General features: G+C 34.1%; 1 long non-coding RNA gene across 1 annotated transcript; it reads left to right on the top strand.

Annotated features, from left to right (window-relative positions):
- The first annotated feature begins 6,238 nt into the window (after positions 1-6,238).
- Positions 6,239-27,671, top strand: LOC150096678 (uncharacterized). The gene is made up of 2 exons (XR_016549799.1): positions 6,239-11,535; positions 27,396-27,671. It is a non-coding gene; the product is annotated as an uncharacterized LOC150096678 (long non-coding RNA).
- Positions 27,672-27,892: the final 221 nt, after the last annotated feature.

Here is a 27,892-nt window from a genome sequence, read left to right as displayed (position 1 = left end):
AAATATATATATTATTTACACTTTTAAATATTCCATGTAATTGAATTATAATTAATTTAAAGAAAGTTGTAATTAAAATCTTTCTGTGAAAGATTTCAGTTGCAATTGTGAAAGATTTAAATAACGTTTATTGAAATAAATATGAGCCCAGAGACAGTGAATATATTTAAGGTGCAGTATGATAAACTGTGTATAACAATGGAACTCCCACCACGATGAGTCTTTGACTCCATGGAGGTTTTTATTAATAATAATAATAATAATAATAATTTTGCTTTCTTTTCTGGCAAAATAAGATTATATGGGTTGAACATTTCAATTTTAGGAACGATTTTTTTTTTATGAACAACAAATGATGTTAAACTGCATTACTCGGGGTTTCCAATTGTTGATTTTGTTTGACAAGCATAATAGTTGCTACAAAAATTCTGAATACCGAAAAAATATTAAAAGGTATGGTAATAATTTAGTATAGCGATAAAAGTTTTTTTAAAAAACAAAAAAGAATTTAAATGCAATCAAATTAAGCTTGCTAATCAAGGTAAAAATAGGAACTTCATCAATTTGTTCAGATATTTATTATCCGTGATAATAAAAATTGTAACAAATTATTATCAATTTATTAAATATTATCAATTTATTAAATTATAATAATAATAATAGATTTCTACAGATGTGTATCATCTTGTTTTGGTATTATCAAAATTATCAAGTTATTCTGAAACATTATGAATTTTGCTATTTTATTATTATGCCGCTACAATATTTGACCCTTTTTTGCTGCACAACTTATTTATTGTGTCTCTTCCCAAAATAAAAATGAATTTCACATGTGCGCAATAAATAATCAAAATGTTTGCATTGGAAATATTATGTCAAATATTTATATTTTTTAAATAACATTTATTGAAATAAATATGAGCACAGAGACAGTGAACATATTTAAGGCACGGTATGATAAACTGTGTATAACAATGGACCTCCCACGATGAGTCTTTGACTCCATGGATGTTTTTTATAATAATAATAATAGTAATTTTGCTTTCTTACCTTGCAAAATAAGATTATATGGGTCGCACATTTCAATTTTAGGAACGATTTTTTTTTATGAACAACAAATGATGTTAAATTGCATTACTCAGGATTTCTGATTGTGAGTCTTTTTAATATCAAAAATTTATATCCAGTGGTATTTTATCAGAGACTCTTCGCCTTTGTCTTTTACTTAAAACTGCAACAGATTTTTTTTTTTTTTTAGGATCCACATTACTATAATATCCGGTGTAAACCATTGTAGATATGCTGAAAATATAATATGAAAGATATCCTATACGAAATAACTCAAAATTTATGTCATTTTGAAGATTTTCTACTGCATCTACCTCGCTTCTCCTCTCCTGGAACTCAATTACATAATTACTTTAAATTTCTACTTGTTTGAAAGCTTTCAGATGGTATTCAAAATCTGTTACTTCAGTTTACCGTTTTGAGAAAAAAATAAAATAATAAATAAACAAAATAAAATAAAGCAATAATATTGTTGTATAGTACAGAAGCTTCTAATTCTGTACTATTTCTTCATCATCATCATCAAATTCCTGCCATGTACCCTCAAGGGGTGTACAGGATATGACAGTACTACATGAAAAAATTACATCATTACTAACTTCCTATCTACAATTTTCCTCCAAATCAGTCTGTTACTTGTCAAGACTCCAACATTATCAGATCTTATATTTCTATCGTCTAAGGCACTTTGTACCGTATCAATCCACCTATATCTTGGTCTTCCTCTGGGTCGTTTTCCTGCCAACCTGGCAGAGAACACTTGTTTTGCTAATCTTTCCTCTCCCATTCTATTTAAGTGACCATACCACCTGAGATTAGCTCTGCTAACACATTCCTGGATGCTCACAATGTCAAGTTCTTTCCTAATATCCTCATTTTTAATATGATATTGCCATTGATGCCATCTGTTCACGCCTCTAATCTTTCTCAGGACTCTCATATCTGCGGTCTCTAGTCTTTGGTCAAGTGTTTTACTTCTGACCCAGCTCTCAGATCCATAAGTTAAAACTGGTTTGAACACTGTCTTGTATACAGCTAATTTAGTGTTCCGACTAATTTCTCTCTTATTCCATACGAATTTATTCAATTGACTTCCCACCATACCAGCTTTGCTGATTCTGTTGTCTATTTCTATATTTAATTTACCATCTTCAGTAAAAATCGTGCCTAAGTAGCTGAAATGTTTTACTTGTTCCACAGGTTCTCCATTCACAACACAGTTGACATTTTCAATGATTCTGCCTATTTTCATTGTCTTTGTCTTTTTATTGCTGACTTTCATACCATATCTATTACAACAGCTATTCAATTTAGTCAGAGAATGTTGCAGACTTGTAGCGGATTTATTTAGAAGTATAACATCATCCGCATAAAGCAAAGAGCTGACATTAACATCTCCAATTTTGATATCAGGTTTAATACCACTTTCCTTCATAATGTGATCCATATAGATAATGAATAACAGAGGGGATAATGTACATCCTTGTCTCACCCCAGATTTAACATTAAACCATCTTCCTGTACTTCCTTCAATTCTAACCGCTGACTTACAACTCAAATAAAGACTAAGTATTACTTGATATAATGCCCCATTGACACCATATAACTGCAGCGTATTGAATAGCTTCTCTCTTGGCATTTTGTCACATGCCTTTTCCAAATCGACAAAACTTAAATACAGATCTTTGTTATATTCCCATGCTTTCTCGACTATTTGTCGTAAAGTGAAGATCTGATCCTGACAGCCTCTATTTGGCCTGAATCCAGATTGTTCTTCACCAAGCTTTTCTTCCACAATTCTTCTCAACCATTTCTCAACACTCAGTAGGGAAATACCTCTGTAATTCTCACATTCAGTTTTATTTCCCCTTTTATATATGGGTAGTATGAGAGCTCTACTCCAATCATCGGGAATTCGTCCCTCTGTCCAGGCTTTCTGAACTATGCAGTGCAGCCACTGTAAGATTTTTATACCACCATACTTCAGCATTTCTGGTCGAATATCATCTACTCCTGCTGCCTTTCCACATTTCAATTCTTTGATGGCTTTTTCTACTTCAAGTATAGATATGTATTCCTGACTGCATGCCTGGTCAGTGTTTTTTATCACTGTGCTGTCATCACTGCTTGTTTCATTTAGCAGTTTTTCAAAGTAATTACTCCATACTTCAAGGATATCTTTTTCCCCTGTTTTCATGTCACCTTTATCATCTCTAACTCCTTTTACAGCACTCTTTCCTCCATTCCTAAGCTTCTTCAACAACCTCCAGAATATTTTGCCACCTTCTTGATATTTATTTTCTATATTCTTGCCAAAATCCTCCCATGACTTTTGTTTAGCTAGTTTTACACACTGTTTAGCTTTCTTACATTTATCTCTGTATTCTGTAAGAGTAAAAGCTGACTTATTTGACAAGAAGTTTTGATATGCTTTCTTCTTTTCCTTCACTGCCTCTTTAACTTCCTGTGTCCACCAGGGAGTTCTGACTTTTTTATCCTTGCAGACAACCTCACCACATGCCTCTCTAGCAGAATCATTCAATGTTTTCTTCAGAGTTTGCCACTGAATCTCCAAGGTTTGATTCCTGTTCTCAAACTCTTTCATTTTTTCTTGAATAATATTTGTGTATTTTAGTCTACAGTTCACATCTGAGAGCTGCTCAACTTTTATTCGCTTTAAAACTTTCTTACATGTTCTTCTTTTCAATATGAAATTCAATTTTATCCTGCTCAAGACTAAATAGTGATCACTTCCAATTTCAAATCCTCTGTACACTCTGGTGTCCTGCACCAGGGAGAAAACATCACTATCAACAATAACATAGTCAATGAGACTTTTCTTATTCCTAGCCTCTTCTCTCCATGTGAATTTGTGCACATTTTTATGTTGGAACATGGTGTTAGTAATAACCAGTCCATGTCCTGAGCAGAAATCCAACAGATAGTTGCCATTATTATTAGCTTTGCTCTTTTCACCAAATTTTCCCAAAATATTTTTGTATGACTCACAATCATTTCCTACTCTGCTATTTAGATCCCCAACAAGGACCAACTTTTCCTTTTTCATTGTGTCAGTTGCTTTTTCTAAAGCGTTAAAAAATTCCTCCACTTCTACCTTAGTAGAACCTTCTGTGGGACCATAGGCACAAATAAGTCTCATTGTCCAGTTCCCCATTCTCATATTTGCCCAACTCTACTTGAGACTGACTGCCATTCAAGAAGATTAGCCTCGTATTTTGTGTTGAATACTATGGCTACTCCTTCTTTTCCTTGATTGTCATTGCCTGAATATAACATTTTGTATTTATTGCTCAGAAAGATCTCACCAGTTTTGGTCTTTTTTGTTTCAGTCACCCCTATTATGTCGAACTGGTACTTATCTAATTCCTCAGCTAGCTCTATTTCTTTGCCATTCAGGCTTCTTACGTTGATGGTACCGATCTTTAACTCTGGTGATGTTGAGTTGGGGTTTGTTTTCAGATTTGTTCCAGTAGCTGACTTTTCGCTGTTCGCCCTGGTTCCCTGGCAAAAACAACGGGGGCCTTGTTTAACCGGGTGACGCCCCAGCCGGCATGAAATTTTGTCATGTTGTACCATCATTTTTTAATTTGGTTTAACCAATAAGAATACAATTTGGTCGGCTAAATCCCAAATTGCCAGCCCATCCTTGTTCGTTCAGTATCAAAGTAGATACCCAACAGAGTGCACCACGAGAAAGTGAGGTTTGGACATTAGGTCAGAAGCCTTGGTCGGTTCTCTGCATTCCTTTAAAGGCTATGTGGAGGTCTCCTCTCAGTTATACAGCTTTGACCCTTAAGCACCCCGTACTATTTCTTTGCAATCTGAAATCAGTTCAGCAGTCTGCTGAAATTTCAGTAGTGTTATTTTTGTTATTTATTTATTTTTTAATTCTAAATATTACTACGTTTTCGAAATACTCCATAATAATCTTAAGTAAACTTAGATTACTCTCACTGCTGTTGAGAAAGAAGAGAGAAAGTTTCCCCAGAAATCACACTAAATTGCCTAGCTGTAGTGCAGAATACATCAAAAATGTCTTGTTTCATTTTCCATTGTTGATTAGAGATATCCTAACAGAAATACTGACATATCTTTTACAGGCTGATACAACAGTTATACCAAAATGATTTCTTAATTTATAGTGATCAGTTTCATTTTTATTATCGAAAAATTATAAATAATTTGATACAATTATCTTGAAAAAAAAAAAGATTTGAATTATTTAAAAGAAAAGGCGCATATGTATTACATAATCATTTATGATTTTTGGGGGAGGAGAGAGGGTTACACACCTATTCCTTTCTGCTTGAGTAACAGTCCGTAAGCTGACGAAAATTATTGAGAAAGTGAGAAACGAACATGTTTTTCACTTTCAACAAACGAACACTTTTCTCAACAGTAGACGCACTAAAAAGTCCCTACCAATAGCCAAATACACACAGAAATTTATTTTATGTTATTATTATATTTTTACCATTCTGATTGCTTTACAGATGTTCAAAACATTTTATTCTGATATTACTTTTGTAGGATGAAACTGTTTTTTAAACATTAATTTCCCTAATATTACATAATTTAATGATTTATACTTATCAGGAAATAATATAAATGAAAAAATATACAAAATTTGCTAATTTATAATAATCATCATCAAATTCCTGACATGTACCCTCAAGGGGTGTACAGGATATGATAGTACTACATGAAAAATTTACATCATTACTAACTTCCTATCTACAATTTTCCTCCAAATCAGTCTGTTACTTGTCAAGACTCCAATATTATCATTATCAGATCTTATATTTCTATCGTCTAAGGCACATTGTACTGTATCAATCCACCTATATCTTGGTCTTCCTCTGTGTCGTTTTTCCTGCCAACCTGGCAGAGAACACTTGTTTTGCTAATCTTTCCTCGCCCATTCTGTTTAACTGACCATACCACCTGAGATTAGCTCTGCTAATGCACTCCTGGATACCGACAATGTCAAGTTCTCTCCTAATATCCTTGTTTTTAATATGATATTGCCATTGATGCCATCTGTTCACGCCTCTAATCTTTCTCAGGACTCTCATATCTGCGGTCTCTAGTCTTTAGTCAAGTGTTTTACTTCTGACCTAGCTCTCAGATCCATAAGTTAAAACTGGTTTGAACACTGTCCTGTATACAGCTAATTTAGGGTTCTGACTAATTTCTCTCTTATTCCATATGAATTTATTCAATTGACTTCCTACCATACCAGCTTTATTGATTCTGTGGTCTATTTCCATATTTAATTTACCATCTTCAGTAAAAATCATGCCTAAGTAGCTGAAATGTTTTACTTGTTCCACAGGTTTCCCGTTCACAACACAATTGATATTTTCAACAATTCTACATATTTTCATTGTCTTTGTCTTTTTAATGCTGACCTTCATATCATATCTATTACAGCAGTTATTCAATTTAGTCAAGGACTTGCAAACTTGTAGCAGATTTATTTAGAAGTATAACATCGTCCGCATAAAGCAAAGAGCTGACATTTACATCTCCAATTCTGATATCATGTTTAATACTACTTTCCTTCATAATGTGATCCATATAGGTAATGAATTACAGAGGGCATAATGTACATCCTTGTCTCACACTAGATTTAATATTAAACCATCTTCCTGTACGTCCTTCAATTCTAACTGCCGACTTACAGCTCAAATACAGACTAAGTATTGCTTGATATAATGCCTGATTGACACCATATAACTTTAGCATATTGAATAGCTTCTCTCATGGCACCATGTCATATTCCTTTTCCAGATCGACAAAACTTAAATACAGATCTTTGTTATATTCCCATGCTTCTCAACTATTTGTCGTAAAGTGAAGATCTGATCCTGACAGCCTCTATTTGGCCTGAATCTATCCAGCTTGTTCTTCACCAAGCTTTTCTTCCACAATTCTTCTCAACCGTTTCTCGAGTATGCTTGATTAGATCTTGCCAGGAACACTCAGTAGGAAAATACCTCTGTAATTCTCACAACTAGTTTTATTTCTCGTTTTATATTGGGTACTATTAGAGCTCTACTTCAATCATCAGGAATTCGTCCCTCTGTCCATACCTTCTGAACTATGCAGTGCAGCCACTGTAAGACTTTTATACCACCATACTTGAGCATTTCTGGTCGAATATCATCTACTCCTGCTGCCTATCCACATTTCAAGCCTTTGATGGCTTTTTCTACTTCAAGTATAGATATGTATTCCTGACTGCATGCATGGTCAGTGTTTTTTACCGCTGTGCTATCATCACTGCTTGTTTCTTTTAGCAGTTTTATAAAGTAATTACTCCATACTTCAAGGATATCTTTTTCTCCTGTTTTCATGTCACCTTTATCATCTCTAACTCCTTTTACAGCACTCTTTCCTCTTAAAATAATTGTTTGACAAAAATAATCTTCAATCAAGTTCAGGGAGAATTTTAAAATGTATTGGCGATTAAAATGATTAGCAAAAAAATTGATAGCGACATCGATTTTCTAAACTGATACAATATGAAGTGAAGAAAGTATGAAAGGATTTTTTATTTTGTGCTAGCATTAAAAACTATAATTGTACGATAAAAACAAGCAGCAAAAAGTGGATAAAGTCATAGGTGTTGGAAGTTTATTTTTCATTTGGTTAGACTATAATAAATTTAGTTTAATACTTTATCCAAGTGTAAGCAAACAAAGTTTGCGCCTGAAAATATCTTTAGGACTGAGATAAGGTGGCACAACCATTGGCAACTCGTAGCAAAAGGTGGACCAAGCTCTCATCACTCCTGTTCTCAATATCTCCCATAAATCAAAGCACATCTCCTTGCAGACATGTATACTGCTATGCATTAAGGGAGGGGCCACTACCCAGACCGGTTTCGACCCTTATTGAGGTCTCGTCAGTGGGAGGCAGACCCATAGTGATGATACCAAGGTGATATTTTATTATAACTCATAGGTATTTAGTTTGATATAACTTAGATTCTGGTTACCGAGCAAACGGCAAGCAACTGCGTTTCTTGCTGTAGGCAGCTGAATGTAGCTACTATGTATGCCACGTAATCTAGTTAAGTGTTCTTTTCAGCTTGAAGGATTATTGCCCCTTCTAATGGACATGACGGTCAAACTGCACTTCTTATCCATGTTCTTTCAACAGGTGGACAGAATATTATCCAGGTTTGCTGGACATGTATACTTCCAACAAAGAAATGGTACGCTTACATACATGAATTTTATGGAATACAGGAGTTCCTGTTAGTTTTATATTCTAAGGAAAGAACAATGTATTTCAAATGGAAGCAGGAGGCCTCACAAATTTTTCAGCAGCCTCTAGTTTATATTATGAATTTAATATTTAAAAATAAGTATTTTATTTTGCAACTATAAGTATGCTGTTTTTTTTTTATGGTTCTTTGTGAGAAGTAAGGTTTTAAAATGTGGCCCCCATAGAGAGTGAGGCCCCCAACTTGTGCCTTATGCACCTAATGGTAAGTCCGTCCCTGATCATGTATGACTCATTTGATTATTTTCAGCACACTGACTAACTCTCCATCTTGATTTATTTCACTATAACCTCACTGTGTGGTATGACTATTGAAGTTGCCAATAATAATAGCAGGTTTCCTTTGTCAAACATTGGGACATTTCAAAACAAAGGTTATACATCATCATCATCAAATTCCTGCCATGTACCTTCAAGGGGTGTACAGGATATGATAGTACCACATGAAAAATTTACATCATCACTAACTTCCTATCTACAATTTTCCTCCAAATCAGTCTGTTACCTGTCAAGACTCCAGCATTATCAGATCTTATATTTATATCTTCTAAGCACTTTTTACCGTATCAATCCACCTATATCTTGGTCTTCCTCTCTGTCTTTTTTTCTTGCCAAAGTGGCAAAGAACACTTGTTTTGCCAATCTTTCCTCTCCCATTCTGTTTAAGTGACCATACCACATGAGATTAGCTCTGCTAACGCATTCCTGAAAGCTGACAATGTCAAGTTCTTTCCTAATATCCTCATTATTAATATGATATTACCATTGATGCCATCTGTTCATGCCCCTAATCTTTCTCAGGCCTCTCATATCTGTGGTCTCTAGTCTTTGGTCAAGTGTTTTACTTCTGACCCAGCTCTCAGATCCAAAAAAAAAAGTTAAAATTATTTTGAACACTGTCTTGTATAGCTAATTTAGTGTTTTGACTAATTTCTCTCTTATTCCATATGAATTTATTCAGTTGACTTCCTACTACCAGCTTTGTTGATTCTGTTGTCTATTTCCATATTTAATTTACCATCTTCACTAAAAATTGTGCCTAAGTAGCTGAAATGTTTTACTTGTTCTATAGGTTCTCCATTCACAATGTAGTTGATATTTTCATTGCTTCTGCCTATTTTCATTGTCTTTGTCTTGTTATTGGTGACCTTCATACCATATCTATTACATTGGTTATTCAATTTATTCAGGGAATCTTGCAGACTTCTAGTGAATTTATTTAGGAGTATAAAATCATCTGCCTAAAGCAAAGAGCTGAAACTAGGTGGCTTATATACTCAGAAGACACTGATATTACTCAGATTCTATTCCAAGGATTTCTATGTTGTTTAGGTTTGTGGTTAGACATCCTGTAACCTGGAGCTCCTGCTGAGTGAAAATAGCATTTCCATATTTTTCATGTGGTATTTCTTTTATGAGCTTCATACCAGCAATTTTGGTTCTGGCTTATTGATGTCCTTGTGTGTCTCCTGTAGACATAAAATCCACGTTTTTGCAGTAAGATCTTTTACAGAGGAAAGGTTCTCTATATTGGATGAGATGGTTGTCAAGGTCGGTTACAATAAGTGCTGTTGAATTTTAGCCATTGCGTCTCTGATCTAGAGTATGCTAGTAGCACTATAAAACTATAGAAGTACTATACTGTAGATTGCTGGCAGCAGAATTCGCAGCTTGTAAACAAGCCAGGGATCGTGTGAACTCTTCTGCTATGACCTCCTACATTTTAAATAAAATTAAATAACTATAAAGTTAATTGGATTCAAGACCTTCTAAAATAAGTCTGCACTTTAGAGATCTTGTTATCTTAAAAAAAATAAAATCATTCACTCTGACTCATTCCATTACTGGGTTGTTTAACATATGGTTAATCATGTCTACTAGACTGAATATTTTTGTTTTTCACAACAAATGCTCATTAGAATCAGTTTTTTTGTTAGGCCTTTTCTTAAAACATACAACTACTTCCTCACTTCCATGGGATTTTATGTTTTATTTCTTGATTTACATACATTTGTTCGACTTATCAGCTCTGTTTCACTAGAGTATAAATATTCTTACCTTATGCAATTCAATGACACACAAATCACCAATTTTTTTACCAGAAAAAAAAGTTTCTTTTACTATTTCATAAACAGAAGTATTAAGATGTACAGTTACTAATTCCCTCACTTTTTCCAATAGAATAATGAATAGATCTCACATAATGAATCGCATATGTCTTAAGGATGTGATTCATACAGCATTTCTTCAAATGTTGAATTAGAATGTCTTCTCCAATATCTTCCTTTATTTACTAATCATTTGTTGACAGTCTCATCTCTCCCAGTTAAAGGATCCACATTGTTATGACTCCTTTTTGGAATCTTTTATTAATATATATATATTCCCAACTGTCACGTTTTCTTAAAACAAAAATTCTATGGTCTCCATTTTTAAATTTTTCATTCTCTCTCTCTCTTCTTGTTTTTCTTCATTACCCAGGTACCGAATGCTCTCTCTCTCTCTCTCTCTGTTGGCTGTCAATCACCCATCAATTTCCTCAGTGAGCATATGCACTTCGTGTAAATGGGAAGCAAGAAGTTGGGTAATAATGGCTGACATGTGATCGTTGCTGAAAAGAGAATGTCATTACAAAGAATGACAGATATCACAACAGTTAACAATTGTGAATTACAATAAAGAAGACTGAAGTTATTACAACTATCAGAATCTAGTAAGTACATCAATCTCAAATGCTTTACATTTGAGATTGCTTTTTATTTTTATTCAGCCTTTCACGTATACCATTACACTGTGGGTGGTAAGTTGTAATAAAAATCTTAATATTGAGTTATTTATACAATTGTAACAACAGTTCAGATGTGAAATTTGCTCCTTGGTCTGAAAGTAAAGTCTGAGGAGTTCCATATCTACAAATAATCATATTCAAGAACTTTCTTGCAATAGTCTTTGCAGTTTGATCTTTTATTGAGACTTTTTCAGGAAATCTAGTTAGCATATGTATGGCTACTAGAATATACTTATTGCCTTTTTTTTTTTTTTAGTAGTTGGCAGTGGACCTACTACATCAATAGCAACAGCCTGAAAAGATATTGGAATTGCTTGTAGTGGATCTTTTCCTCTAAAAGGGAATCTTAAGGGGATTTTACATATGTGAGTATGTCATTCTTCATATCTTTTCAAATGTAATGATCCTTTATTCTTTTCCAAGTTCTAGAAAATCCTTGGCCTGCCAAGTCAGAATCATGGAAAGTGTACATAATCCAAGGATTCAATTGAGTTGGTGCCAATATTTTCACTTTCAACCTTCCTTCTTCTGTTTCTCTAGATAGGAGTAACCCATCTCTATATAAATATGTTTTCTAGGTTTAAAAATATATCTAATTGAGTTTCATTCCTCAATGCTGTTTCATAAATAGTTTTGATTACAGGATCATCATTCTTAGCATGAACAATCCCATCCTTTTCCCAGATTTGTGAACTAGGTTCCATATTCATCTTATGAATAACATGAATTTTGAACTTCTCTTCATCTTGATTCAAATGGTTATCCCTAGGTGATTTATCACATCATATCCTTCAGATCTAGATAGGTAATCTGAAGAAATGACAAAGGCTGGTGATCAGATCTTATTTTAATAGGTTGTCCTAACAAGTATCTAAATTTTCTCAAAGGAAAAAATTTTGGACCTGATAATTCCTATTAACAAAAGCTACTGGATTAAAATATTCTCCTTTCTGTTCTAATACAGCAGCAATGTAGTCATTTGAAGCATCAACAGAAAGATAAAAATTTTCACCAAATTTAGGATAAATGAGAATTGCAGTTTTAGTTAATGCCAGTTTAAGGTTGTCAAATGCTTCTTGTTCGGCTTAACCATATTGAATCTGATCCTTTCTTTGTCAAGCACACAATGGTCTCAACAGCTGTGAACAATTAGGAATAAACTTTCTGTAGAAATTTAGCATGCCGATGAATCTATGAACTTGCCCAACTGTTTTTGGTGGTTTGGCTGATAATATGCCTTCTACATTTGATTGAGTTGGCATAATTCCCTTGTTACTGATTTTATGACCTAAATACTCAATTTCTTTTAAGAAAAATGGACATTTAGAGCACTTTAAAGAGTTGCTTCATCTCATCTCTTTAAAACATTCTACAGGATTTTACAATGGCTATCTAGATCCTTTGAATAAATTAGAAGATCATCTTGAAAAGATGACTTCATTTCCCAATCTGATAAGACTGAATTTATTAATGACTAGAATGACATGGCAGAATTTCTTGCACCTTGTGGTAATCTACATAGCTGATATTTCTCTGCTCTATTAGTAAATGCAAAGTATTTTCTGTCTTCTTTCTTCAAAGAGATCTGAAAGCATCCAGAATTTAAATCTAGTTTTGTAAAATATTATGCTCCTTCCAAACAAATGAATAATTCCTCAATCTTACACAGTGAGAAATCAATTGGCTTTGTAACTTTATTGATGACTTTCAAGTCTAAGACAAATCTTAAGTTTCAATTTGCCTTTTCAATTAAGATGAATGGACTATCTGAGAATTTGACTTCTCAATTATTCCTGCCTTTTCATATTGATGCAGTAGCTTCTGAAAACATTCTATATATTTCAGTGAAGTCTGATATTGCCTAATGTAAATAGGACATTACAAATCTGCACTGAGTGTTCTACTGCATTAGTGCAAGACATTGCAACAGTATCCTCTGTGAAAACCACAGCAAAAAATTCAAATGCAGATTTAAAGAATTTCAGAATTCTATTCCTTTCCTCATTAGTGTTTATTTTATTTTTTATTTATTCATGTCAGTAGCTCAGAAGCAACATACTTCACATACACATAAATTTATAAAAAAAAAAAATTATTACATATTGGAATTAAAAAGAAAAAAAAACATGATTTGCAGCATAAATACACCAAGTAAAAGTACACTAGAAGGTCCATTGTACAACTAAAGGGACATAACCTACAGTTCAGGATGTGAGCTATAGTTTGCTCCTCCCTACATTTTCACATAGGGACTGTTCACATGAGAGTCCCCACTTTTTTACATTGTTCTTGGATCTTTTAACGTCGCATTGCAGCCCATTTAGAGCTTTCCAAATAATCCAGTTTTCTCTCTGGCCTGGTGGAAGACTTTCATATAGTACAACCCAATCTGTTAAGTGATTGTTCCTTGTCTTCCATGAGGCTAGTCTTGATTTTTGGAATGGTTCAGTAAGGCTCTCAGTGGTATGAAGAAAACTTTTCCTGGATTTTAACCATTGATAGGCAGGTTGATATCCAAATAGAAGATGGATTCCTTAAACCTCTCATTTCTAGCCACCATCTCACGTCTAATATCTGGAGGTGTTATGCCAGCCAAACAATAACTTTTTTCACGAGGTGGCAGTCTCAAACAACCTGTAATGAGTCTACATATCTCATTTAAGGTGAAATCCACCTGCTTGGCATGGCATGGCATGATCTATACCAGTGATGGTGAACCTATGACACATGTGTCAGCACTGACACACTTGAGGATTTCAGGTGACACACCTTGGATGTTGAAAAATATTGGTATTCTGATGAAAAAACTGCGATAAATCGTGTAAGATCGTTCTCAGTTAAGGCTTAGGTAGGTTTGTTCATTGAAAGAACTTTCTACCAGTAGTCAGTAACAGAAAAGTCATTAAATGTAATGTAAGTTTGTAATTTCAGTTTATTAAATTAATTGTATAATATGAATTCATAGATTTCATATCAATGTCCTATTAAATAAATAGCCTAATATGATATGTATAAGTCACCATCTATGATTATGTAGTTACATTTATAATGCATGTATGCAAGTGGCACATCAACAACGTCAATATTAAAAAAAAAAAAGTTTGACACACCTGGGTAAAAAGGTTCGTCATCACTGATCTATACCATATGTGGCATGCCTATTCTGCATCCAAGTAACATAGAGCCAAAGCATTGGTCCTTATTGCTTGAGCTTGTGTTCCCCAGGCAGTGCCAGATAGTTTCTGGAGAATATTAAGCAACAATACTATTGCTTGTAGTTGCTTTATGTTTTGTATTTATACAATGTCTTTCATAAGTGAGAGCACAGTCTAAAGTTACCCCTAAATATTTAAGTGTTGAACAGAACAGTGATTTAAGTGAGTACTCTCCCAAGTTATTTGTAGTTTCCTTGTTGCTTGTTTATTCTTTAAATGGAAAGCACAGCCTTGCGTTTTTAGGGGATTAGGTTTCAACTACTTTTCATTATAGTAAGGGCTGAGTTCAATCAGTGCTTCAGAGAGCTTTGTTCTACACTCTCAGAATGATCCGCCTGAGTGGCAATGGCACAATCATCAGTGTAGGTAAAAGATTAGTGTTTGCTGATTTCATTGAATTCTCCACTAGGTTCTCTTTCATTAATTATAATATAGTACATTAATTGGTGGACAGAGGATTCGATGATTTAACTCTGGACACCAAATGTACTTTTTCAAGGCATTTCAGGATGTTGCAGTGTTAGATGTAGTTTATGGATCTTTATCATATTTAAATAATTTTTGTGCAAATATTTTCACATTTTCTCCTTTTTTTTTTTTTTTTTTGTCAACTCACAAAAGTATCTGCCTATGATATGTAGAAGTTTAGAATATTTAGTAATCTGAAAATGATTCTCTCTTCAAATTCTTTAAAAAAAATTAAAAAATCAGGAATAAAAATAAAATATTAGGATTTAACAACATATTTATATTAAAAGTGGAATCTATTGTTTATACTTGTATTTTTATGAATACAAGTATTCATAAAATTTTTAAGCAAGCCTTAAAAACTCAGTTTCATATAATTTCATATATATTTATTTTTTCAATGTGATTAAATTTTAAGAGACACTCATTGTAATAGATATTTACAAATCAAACTTTATGAATTAAAGTAAAAACTCAAACTACTGTTTTGAGTTAAATAACTTTAATTAAAAGTATACTCTGCATTTCAGCTGTGTGTTAAGGCTTAAGTGTGGAAGAAACTCATTTTAGAGGCTTAATGGAATGAAACAGCACTTAGAAAGGATTAAAAATATTAATTCTTCCACTATTTCTTTTCAGTCACTGAGACATCGTCAGGGAGTACAATATGAGACTTATAACACATGCACAACACATGAACGAAAGACTAGAGTCTTAACTGGGTTGAATGCCCTCTGTGGGCACTTCTTGGTGGTTTTGAATGTAAACTGTGATCTCGAAATATTACTCTTTCCCATATTTTGGGAAATTTAATTCAACCATATTTATTTAAATTAAGCTGATTTCTGAGAGCAGCTGATGATTCCTAAAATAGTCCTCCTCTTCCAAATTTATTCTTGTGGAGCATGGTGATCTTTTTTCCAGTTGATTCTATAAGCCATATCTAAAGCATAGTTGCAAGGCCTGATTGACCATAATCATGACTACAGATTGTGTTTTTTGTGATCTTTTTGTCTGTCCATAGTAGACCAACTTGCAGGAACAGCGCACTTCATATAACTCCAGGCACAAAGAGAGGAGTATATAGGAAGCCAGATACATTCACAAATTTTCCCATCATCTCCCCCCCTGCCCCTCAACAATATGGTGTCATTAAAACACTAACCAATAGAGCCTATAACTTTGTTTTAATGAGTCCCCCTCTTACAGCCTCTGTTGGTTAGTGTTTATCATATAGTCACTTAGTCATATACACCACACCATCTTATCCATTGGCTACATTTCCCACAGTATCAAAAAAATAATCAGATCTTCTCTTCAGAAAGATTTTAGTAATGCTATCATCATTCCCTATGTGAGAGGCACTTCAAAAATTATAGCCAGAGTCTTAAAAAAATATTATCTCTGCATGGCTTTCAACCACCCTACTGAAAGCTTGTTACCTCCTCTCTCTCTCTCTGTGCCTGGAGTATCTAAAGTGTCCTATTCCCTCAAGTTTGCCTGCTATGGACAGACAGGAAGGAAGATCAACCAACATCTGCATGGAAGAAGGAAAAAATACATGAAAATATTTACCATAGTCATGAGTATGGTCAGTTGGGTCTTGCAGACCATTTTCTAGATATTGCTCAAAATGGTAGTTTGATAAATGAATCATCTATTTCTACTCTGTTTCTTTTCTGTTGATAACAGATTCCTTTTCTTAATATATAAGTATTTCATGAATGAAAATGTAAAGGAAGAATAACTTGGTATGTATATTATTTGGCAGTTTACTGCTAGATAATATGCATATCAACAAGTATTAAGTACTTCTACAATTTGTTTGTTTAGAATATCTGATTTTGATTTTCCTCTTTGAATAGTTTTCAAAACTAATTTCATTCTTTAATTTATATTTAACTATTTAACTGCTGCAGTGGTTTTGAGATACACTGAATCAAGGCAAAATTCTGAATGCATAATAGATAATCATAATACTGGAGTCTCAGCATTTGAGTCCTTTATTAGTTTTATCATTAAATGACAACTAGCATTTCCTGTGTATAAACGAATTCAATAACAGACTAAATCTGTTTTGCTAATGTCAACATGCACCACAGTGATGGACTGCAAAACTGTATGTGCAAATTTGAAGCAAACCTCATCTAAAACTTCACATTCAGTTAGCATGAAATTAGTACTTTTAATGAATTTTACTAAGAACTTAGCACTTTTCAGAGAGCCTAAGCCCTATAGAAGTAGTGACCCTAAATTACAGCAAGGCAGACATCAGAATCAGAACTAATCAGTAAGAATGACATCATTTTCTAGTCTTCATTGAAGCTAAAGGCCAGAAATAGGGAAGACTGACACATTAGTGTCTTAAAACACTATTTATACTTATAATCTAAAACAACAGGAACAGGAATATTTCATTATAATCCATTCATCAGGGATGACCCTGCTCATACAATGCTGGTCATACATCTTAAACTCATTCACTCATCACTCTTTGGCAACAACATATTATACTAGCCATGAGAAAATTTACTCCTCACTCCCTAAGGTGTCAACTAAATTAATTCGCTTTCTATGAATGACTTTTTGTTCTTTCTCTTTCTGCATGCACCGAAAAATTTCTCTTATATCTACCACCATCCAAGCTATGTGACTTGATCACATCCCTTCCTTTATTATCTGACAGATGATGCAACCCATGGTCAATTAACCTGTCCTTAGTTAATCCCACAGTCTGTAGTTATGTTATTTGCCTTTGAATTCTTTTTAAGCATTTCTTCGTCACAGGAGATCAAATCTGTCTTCAGATTTGATCTCTTGGCTAATCTAATGTTCTTTTCACTATTCTGCAATCTTCTGTGCGTCTTCCACCTCTTGCAGTGTATTTGCATTAATATTTTGTAAAATGCATTTCATCTCCTTTGATCTGAAATGCAGCTTTTCACTATCAATATGTGTAACATATTGATAGTGAAAAGGAATCTCCACTCTTCTGCTCAGAGTTCCCATATATCCCAATCCACTGAAGAAATATTACTTCCAAGTTATTTTTCACAACTCTCCCCAATTCTGCATGATCTTCAAAAACTGAATGTCTTCCTTTAACCTAGATGCCATATCATCAATATATAACTTAAACAGCAATGGCCCGATACAGAACTGTGTGACAACATCCATGCTGTTTCCCTCTATGAGCCACCATTCCCCCATATTGATATTTCTTACTTCCTTTCTCCGTGTCACAAATCAGTTTCCCATCCCCTATTTTTAAAAACTAATTTATTGTGCAGTACTTTAACAATTGCCTTTGCAAAATCAAGAAATATTACAGTATAACCTTCACCCTGTCCAGTACAGTACTGCCATCACCTTATTATAAAATGTAATCAAATTACTAAAACAGGATCTTCCTTTAACAAATTCATATCGACTATCCAAGAAATTCTCTCATCAGTCCAGTATTCCAACTTTGACAACTTAAGACCTTCCCTGAGATTCAAAAGCGCAGACTGGTTGGTAATTGGGTACATCTGTTTTGGAACTACCTTTATGAGTGCTACTTTAACATCTTTTCACTCTTTCAGGACTTTCATTTTCCTTCTCTAAAGAATTTTCTTGTTATGCACATTCCTTCAAATTTCATTATTCATTCCCTGAATTTACAGTCATTCTATTTCTCTCCTAATTCTTGGGATACAGTCTGACGTCTCTGCCTTCAAGTGTGCTTTTAACACCTTCCAAGCACTGTCTACCTTCCACAAATGCTAGCTATTTGTGCTAGCATTTGTTGCAAAGATGTTGCTCAGTCTCTCATAGTCTTTTGCTATATAATTCTACATATTCCCTGTCCTGAGTGGAACAGGCATATGCCTAACAGCTTCCATGTTAGAACCAGATGATCACTCTCACCAACTGAAGATTGCAGAGAAATATTATTCATCACATCCCGTGATGGTACACATAGTTTTTGTCTTCCCTTGACCACATGCTGTGTTAAATAAAAGTCTGATAATTCAAGAAACTCATTTTCTCTACTCCCATGTGACATTTACTACTTCCAAACCTCTTAAACAAACTTTCTACCAAACATTCTATCCCATTACTTAATTTCACACCAAATATAATCAGTGTTACTGCCACTCTTTTGTTCTGAGTTCCCCACTTTCAGCAAATTTAACATTTCAGCACTACCATTAACAAAACTCCACTTCCCTTTCTTCTAATAATAAAAAGTCTCTACCTCACTGTCTTCTAATAATGAAAAATATACTGCAACAAGCACGTTCTATGCCTATCACAATGACATTCTCTATCAAGTTTTGTGTATAGTACTGTGAGCAACTTATTTTTTAATGTTATTTTGTTTGTCTGATTTTAAGTAGTTCAATGTACACACACAAAAAAATTCATTTTTTTTTATGTTAAACAATAATGCCAAGAGAAATGAATTAGTAAAATTGTCTTTCTAAATGGAATTTTTTTAAATTAAGAAATATGTGTATCTTTAGATTACCTGTTATATAAATATTTCAAAACAGTCCACTTTAACATATTTTACTTAGTAGGATTTGTATCATTAGTTTCAACTTTTGCCATTTGAATCTCTCCTAGCACTGCGGTGGTGAGGAACTATGATTGATTCACAATCTGATATTTTCTTTTAAACCACAAAGAATAGTTTTTAATTAGAAGTTGGTAACTTGTAGTCAGTAGTATGGTGAATAAGGTAAAAATTTATCAAAGATGTCTCACCTTTATAGGTGAAGGATTTCAAGTGAAAAGATTGGATGGCACATCATTCATATCCAAAATTTTGAGAAAGGAGGAGTGCAGCTGATGAAGACTTGGTACACAGATATAGAAAACATATCTAAAAGCCAATAGTTAATATGAAATGAATTTAATAATTCATTTCATATTAACTATTTAAAACCCCATAGCTCATTTGGTATTGATGGTTGGAAAGACCTGGATTTGAATCCCATCTGAGATGCGTAGAAATTTTATCAGGGCTTTTCAGCTGAGGATGAGTTAGCTGGTGTCATATAGAAGGGTTTTTTTATTCTTAGAAACTTAGGTTTTTCATCCCACAAAACAAGCAAACCTGTCAAAAGAACACATGCCTATCTGCCTCGTCTACTATCATAAATCATTATCAGTTTTCAAAGAGGCCAAGTTACTTAGCCACATGACAGGCCATTGAGCCTTACATGAAAAATGGAAGATGGAGAAATTAACTTTTTTTTTAATATATATTAATCCCATACATGAGAGGTTGAAGGATCTCTAAGCACATCAGTGCTCTGTGTGGAGTGCAGATGAGAATTGAAATAGAAGTTTACTGATGTTTTTTGTGACAAGTGGCAGGTTGTAGTTTGGAAATACTTCATAAGAAAGGCAGATCTTGGAAATGTCATTAGTCGTCTGGTGTGAGACCACTGCTCCACTTATTGGAGGCCTGAAGTGACTTGAAAAAAAAAAGTTCCATGTTTGGTCTTTAGAGCAGAGTTTCTGGACTATGTAAAAAATAAATTAAATACAAAATTGATAAAAATATAAAATTTAAAATTTAAAACTATGAAATTGATAAAAGTAGAAAAAACAAAAATCTTTAACCCACCAATAGTACAAAATATACTATAGGCTTGCACTTAACCTTTCATGGGTGGGAGCAACAGAAAAAAAAAATATTAGAGAGATGAGTGGAGTAGAAGATATTGTAAACCATGTAAATAGAGATGTGCTGTCTATATTAGTAGACTAACAGATGAAAGATGGACAAAATTAAGCACTAAGTGGATACCAAGAGAAGGAAAGGTTGCCAGAGGACAAGATGGAGGGCTGATCAACAAAAGTTTGACATGATATGGAGGGTATTGACTAAAGACAACTTTAGTCAATGTCAACTTTAGCCTATATCAAGCAGTGGAGGAAAGAGGCTTAAAGAAGATAATTGGTGATAAAATTCCTTGTGCATTGGTATTCCTTCTGAAGCTGAGTCAGGTAAAAGATTGCCAATTCTGATATATAATGAAAAGCTTTATGAATATATCTTCTTATGCAAGGAACATCTTAATATGTAACAAAAGATAATTTCCACATGGTATGCTTTTGTTAAGGATGCTCAAAATGATAAAGAATGCAGTGGAAGATGGAGAAATTTACTTTTTTTTTTTAAATATATATTAATCCCATACACAAAATAAAGCCATTTCATGCCTCTTTTGCAGGTTCGGGCCATCTCAATTTTTTTATGAAAATTTGATATGAGTGTGCTGGTATTTGTATAGGATTAATATATATCGTATATTAAAAAAAAAGTTAATTTCTTCATTTTTCTTGTAAGGCTCAATGGCCTTACAAGAAAAATGAATTTTGGCTTCTTTGAAACCTGATAATGATTTGTGATAATAGATGTGTTCTTTTGACAGGTTTGCCTTCGTTTAGGTAGTTAAGAATCTCATTGACATTAAGATGAATGTCAAACAGCATTTATAAAACCAGTAATAGGCTTCAGTTGTTGTCTTGTCCTTTGAAGAGTCTTAGATGTTTCCATGTGCTCCTTAAACTGCTTTGGCTATGTCGATTGTTTTGTTTGTATAGAGCTGTTATTCAGGATTAGGATCTATTTCTTGCAAGGCTGCTGTAATTGCTGGACAGGTAAAGATGTGAGTGGGTGTCAGTTCAGTATTGGGGCAGTTGCAGTTTCTATATGTTCTATCATCTATATTGATCTTCATTCCTCTATAACAGTGCTTCCCTAACTTCTGGATGTCAGGGCCCCCTTTGCAAAAATTAAAATATTCACCGCCCCCCTCGAAAAAAATCGTAATAGAGAGAGATATCATTATAATATTTATTGTATTTATATTCAATACAAAACATACACAACGAATATTGCAAAAATCAAATGCATATATTATTTTTTGCCTCTTGCCATTTGATTCTGAAGATGATGCGGGCTATTCTGGTAAAATATGAAATACTGTCCTTTTTTATGAGTGTTTCTGCTTCTGATTGTTCGCGGGATTTTTATTTTTTATCAGCCACTTATCCATCTCAGGGTTAAATTTTTTAACGTAGAATAGATCAAATAATATCACCACTTACCGATACTGGCACACCACACACTGATAACATGAAATTAGTGAATATTACCTGAATAAGGGAATCCCCAGACTAGGAACATTTTTCTCTTTTGTGACTTTTCTCCCTTTATGGTAATTAAGCTTAACGCGAAACAGACAGCAAAGGCAGGTTATTAAAACGTGCATATAATTGGTGCGCTATTAACAAGATCACGCAACCGAAAGATAAAACCATAGCTGACAATTGAGTTGAAATGCTAACTCTCTTCAACGAAATTCCATATGTGAAACTGCCATAACATTCATTTTATATATATATATATATATATATATATATATATATATATATATTACTTAGTTTTAACACTTTTACGAATTTTAACACGTTGGGTTGAATTTTATTGCTGCCTTGGGAAATCGAACTCTCACACATCTAATTAATAACAATAGTTTTTAGTTAGATACTGTGTTTGCCCATGCAACATATGGTTTTGTTTCAGTCTATACAGCATAGTTTCTGTATGAGGGGACATGTGATTCATTAATTAGTGTGTTTTTATCCCAGTTGTCTCTAATTGCACTATTTGTTGAGAAATACATTACATAGACTCCTCATACCTTATTCACTGGCATAATAGAAGTACTTGTTTTTATTGCCTCTGCAGTATAGTGGCTGTTAGGGAGGGCGTGTTGTTTACCACTGCAAGCGAGTTACTATCGCCCCACATGAACTTGTTTAAGCTTTTTTTTTTTTTCATGCGTAAAGTATATGCGAAACTTTTATTGGTAACAGAAAACTAGCTCGGATGAGTGATAATATAAAACGAGTTTTGATATGTATATAAAGTCAGTATCAACAGTCCCTGATTGCGAACGCGTGATGAAAGGGACAGGAAGATTTGGAGCTTCCCCAGAGAGCATTCGAAGTAAATACAATTATAACCACTGCTTTGAAACGAAACATATGAATAAGCAATATTTACTAATATTCATTAAGCGCCGAAATACGCAGGAAGCAAAGTTTGTGAACCAACACCAATGTGTGAATTTTTCCATTAAAATATAAAAAATAACAAAAAAATAATAAAAGTTAAATACGTTTCTTTTAAAATAAAAAAATCTACTTAGTCTTAAAACATTTTAAATTTGTTTTCATTATTTCACGGCCCCCAGTTTGGGAAGCGCTGCTCTATAACGTCCTGTTCGTAGCCTTGCTATCATAGTGAAGGTCTTTCTGTCAGCATTGACTTCGGGAATTTGATGTATCACTGATTTCAGTGGAATTAATTTAGCTTTTGCTAGTGCGTTGACATCGGCAAGAGCTATTATGTGAGTTTCTTGGTTGAGTTCTCTGGCCTCTTTTGCTAATTTATGATCAATGCTTACATGAGCAGGGATCCATTGTAAAATGCAACCTTTTCCTAACCACTTTAGTTGATTCAAGAGTTTATGGATGTCTTGTGTGAGCTTGGTATTGCCATTTTTGATTACCTCCATAGCTGATCTTGAGCCACTGTAAATTATAATTCATTCAGATTGTTGAGATGATGATACTTTTAAGTAGGCTTCGAGTGCTTTATTTATTGCATAAAGTTCGCTGATAAAATTGGAAGCAATTCTCCCAGATCCAACTTTTATTGAAAGTTTTTCACCTTTCGGGAGTAGAAGGAGAACACCAGCGTTTCCATTAATCATATTGGTGTCTGACGATCTATCGGTATAACAAATAATCTGTTTGGAGGATGAAAGAAGGTTGATAATATTTAGGCCTTTTTCTTTGAGCATTTTGTTTTTTTTTTGTACAGAGTTTGGTAAGGTTTAGATTTATGGAGGTATTTGGAGGTAAAGGACTGGAAAATAGAGGTTCTTTGTTTATGTGGCCATTTATCTGATCAAAACCTGTTTCTTTCCCGGCTTCAGTAGAGCAGAAAAAAGGAACTTGAATTCTGTGTTCTATGAAGTATTACTTAATGACCGCGCGGTTAGCCTAGTGGCTTTGCGCTTCGCAACCATATGCCTGGGGAAGGAGTGTCCCAGGTTCGATTCCCGTTGTAGACGTGAGGAATTTGAGGATCTTCCTCAGGCATAGCCAAGTTAGCCAGTCTTGGGCGCAGTCAGTAGGGTTTTTCCCGCCAGTTTATCTGGCGTTTTTCATCCCGCAAACAGGCAAACCGGCCCCATGAACATACGCCTCTACAGTCAAAAATATACCCCCCCCCCAGCGGCAGACCAGGCGACGGGTCGGTTGGGAGTAGTACTAACAAGAAGTCGCATCTAAAAGTAACACGCGGACCCTGCATGGGAAGCGGGAATAACGCGTAGTAGAAGAAGAAGATGAAGTATTACTTAATAGAGCATCTAGAATCCAAGTTCCTTTCTTCACCTGTTCTCAGAACCTTTTCTTTGGCTTCATGGAAATGAAAGTGTGATCTTAAACAAACCATTTATTTGTTATGTGAAGCCCACTCATGAAGGGTAACTCTATTACACAGTACATTTTTACTGGGATTGTGTAAAGATTGGAGAATCCAGAAATCGTGCTTTATAAGCCAAACATGGAACTCTTTTTTTAAGTCACTTTGTGCCTTCAGTACAGGGTGAGTAGTCTCACGCCATATGATGAAATTCGTTGACTTCCTAAAAGCAGTTTATTAATAATAGTTATGATCAATAAAACACCTAATGAATTACTTTGTCACCTTCTGTTGAAGATAAAGTTACCATTCCATACCTGAAAGGAAATTCTGATGAAAGTTTTTTCACTTTGTTATACTATAAATTAAAGATGCCAAGAAATTATATTCTTGGTTTCATCCTTTATCCAAGTGTAAGCAAACAAAGTTTGCATGTGAAGTCACTTCACGACTGGGTTACTTTGCATATAGAGGCTAATGACTTCAGTTCAGTTGCTTTAGTATCCCATAATGCAATGCACATCCTTATAGACATGTATAACAGTGGCGAATTTTCCATGCTTGCTGCGCAAGCTCATTAATTGAGAAAGAAGTAATATTTATTTGTTAATAAATGCATGCATTTATAAGCATTCCATTTAGGCTTTTATTTTTGTAGACAGAAGACGTCTTAAACTTGCATAGCAATAATTGAGCTTTGCGTTGGTATCGAAGGCCGATGCTTGCTCGTCTAGTCAAAGCTACCTTGTCTTGCTCGGTTGTAGGAGCTTCCAAGTCCTCGCTGCAGCACTGTGATTTCATCCGCGCGCATAGCCATATCCGCTCCATTCGCGTCGTCTTAAACATAAGGCCATACTCAGTCAAAGTAGCTCTAGCCAGTGAGCTTCAGCCAGCATTTACAAGTGTGTGTGTGTGTTGCGTGGGAAAATTAAGTTACAACCAACTTTTTATGACGATGTTATTGACCAGTTCATAAAGAAAAACCGTAGGGTAGAATTTGTATTCAAGTAGCTAAACTGAAAAAGATAGAATAACATTTGTAAAATAAATGTTGTATTTGTACGATTAAATGTACATACAGTTCTAAATATATAGTTTTAAATGGTCAGTAATTCATTATTCCGCTAATCAGACTTCAATCACACCTCTCACTCCCTGAATGATAACGAGCAAGCGTGAATTTCAAGACCAGCATTCGCCCCTGAATGCTACTGCTGCTAATCATTAATAACCATACATAATATATTATTTTTGCTTGATTAACTGAAGATGCACGTCTTACTTCATACATGACATCATGCACTCGTTTTGAGATTTGAAAATCTGACAGCTGTATACAAACGTTTCTGCTGTTAATATATGTAAAAATAACCATTAGCATTATTACTACGTGATACTCCCGAGGAGTTGGAGGACATACTACTCAAATCTCCGTTACTTAATCTTCCAACGACACTACTACCATCAATACACAATACCATCTACCGCTCACAGCTAACAATATTTTGGCTTCAAATTGCGTGTGTTCTCATGCTCGATTTGCCTGTATGTGGGATGTAAAACCCGAGTTTCTGGAAGAAAAAAAAAACCTGCCACTCCGTATGAGATCGGCTAACTAACTCACCTTAAATTGAAGAAAGCCCATATAAAATTTCATCTCGTCACGACGAGAATCGAACCCAGTTCTTTTTTAATCAGAGGGCTCAAAGTTTTTCCAGTTGTGTTACGGAGGTGTTTTTACATAGCTTATTGATGACTTATTCATTATAAGTCATTGAGAGGTTTAAATGTCTGTTCTTCTATGCTTTAAAAAATTAAGTTTAATTTTTATAATTAAAAATAGTTTATTGTATTGTGAATTCAGTAATGCACTACTTCTAACACTGAACCACTTATGTCCTCTTCTACAAAATGCTTGTTTATGTAGTAAACATATACACGCTAATTGTTATTCTTCCTGGAATAGATGCTTTCTCAAGGCTATGTATGGGATGAGTATAATCCACTTTGAACTTATAAATTGGTATAATAAAATTTTGTTGCATTGTTTCATAATGTTAAGAAATACAACATTTTTTTCTTATTTTTTGTGTTTGTATTTCCGAAAGTTACACGTGTAATTTAATATTTTAAGCCACTAAAGAAATTTATGCCGCAAAGACTTCATGCATCGTATCCAAATCCGTATTTATAGACCTAGTTAAAGTAAACAGGAGTTTGCCCTATTCTTAGAAACCGAAGTTTCAAGTAAGTGATAGTTGCGCACACAGCTCATAACAATGATGTAAACTCGTAGTTGCTTAGAAGCTTGACTCACCGTATCTCTGGTTGCTTCAGTATGCATTGCTACATTTAAATTAAGACACGATCTCTGCGAAAATTTGCCTTTTAATTATAGTAAGCACCAAGCAGTCATCGTGATTTCTAGGGCAAAATACTGTCTTGAATCTAGTATTATTTTTAACAGTACACCGAGACAATCGACTTCTAACAAAAATGGCTAAGCTTTTGAGCCACTGACTACTTACTTTCCCGAAAGTTTTTAAAAATAAGCTAGACGATACCACATATCCAACTTTATCACTGATTTGTTTAATTTTTTATAATTTTGTCTTCTGCTGTTCACTTTTCTATTTTTTTTTATTTAAAAAAGTTTTGAGATATAAAAGATGCAAATTCAATTCTCAACATAAAGGCTACGCTCGCGCACACATACACGTACACTGGTCTTTTAATTTTTTTAAAAAACTTAAAACATTCAGTTTTATTCGAAGTACTGTTTAAAATTCAAATTCCATCGCCACTGTTTACAACATATTGTTCTATCGAATTGAAAAGGACACACACACACACACACACACATATATATATATATATATATATATATATATATATATATATATATATATATATATATATATATATATATATATATACTGTATATATAAAGAGCATAATTAAGTTTGTTGTTTTAGTAAATAACTCCCAGGATGAAATTTTTTAGTAGTTTTTTTTTTCTTTTGTCGGGTGCCTTCTTTAGGTTGAGGAGTCATCATCTGTAAAGAAAGATTTATCTTCCTGACAAGAACATCGTAGGATGAATGACGGCATCAGTAGACTAACGGATCTCATGAAAGTATCACCTTCCTGGTGTCGATGCATCCGGAACAGTTACATCCTACGTGGCTAAATCGGGCCCGACAGCAGCTTATGATGCCAAAAGTCAGGGAGCTAGTATTGCATACTGTTTCTAAATATTACACGATTGGCAGCTCGCCGCTGTTGTTAGCAATAAAACGTGAATTTTGTAGCTTCACTTTTATTTTCTTATTTAAATATTGCTATAAACAGCTTCTGAAGAGAGAAAGAGACGAGAGGCGAAATGAGAAGTCTCGTGGAATACGCACGTGGGGGCAAAACACGTCAGCTACTGCTTGAAAAGGGCTAGAGCGATAAGAGCTTTTGCGTTATAAATAGATCGCTGACTAACTCATTTTGACATCTGTAAAACAGTTCATCGGACTCAGATTTGAATTC

Source organism: Typopeltis vanoorti, chromosome 18 (assembly GCF_054136105.1).
Source record: "Typopeltis vanoorti isolate ZY-2024b chromosome 18, IOZ_Tvanoo_1.0, whole genome shotgun sequence".
NCBI lineage: Eukaryota > Metazoa > Arthropoda > Arachnida > Uropygi > Thelyphonidae > Typopeltis > Typopeltis vanoorti.
Note: the sequence above shows the minus strand (reverse complement) of the source record. Positions and strands in the feature narration are given on the sequence as shown.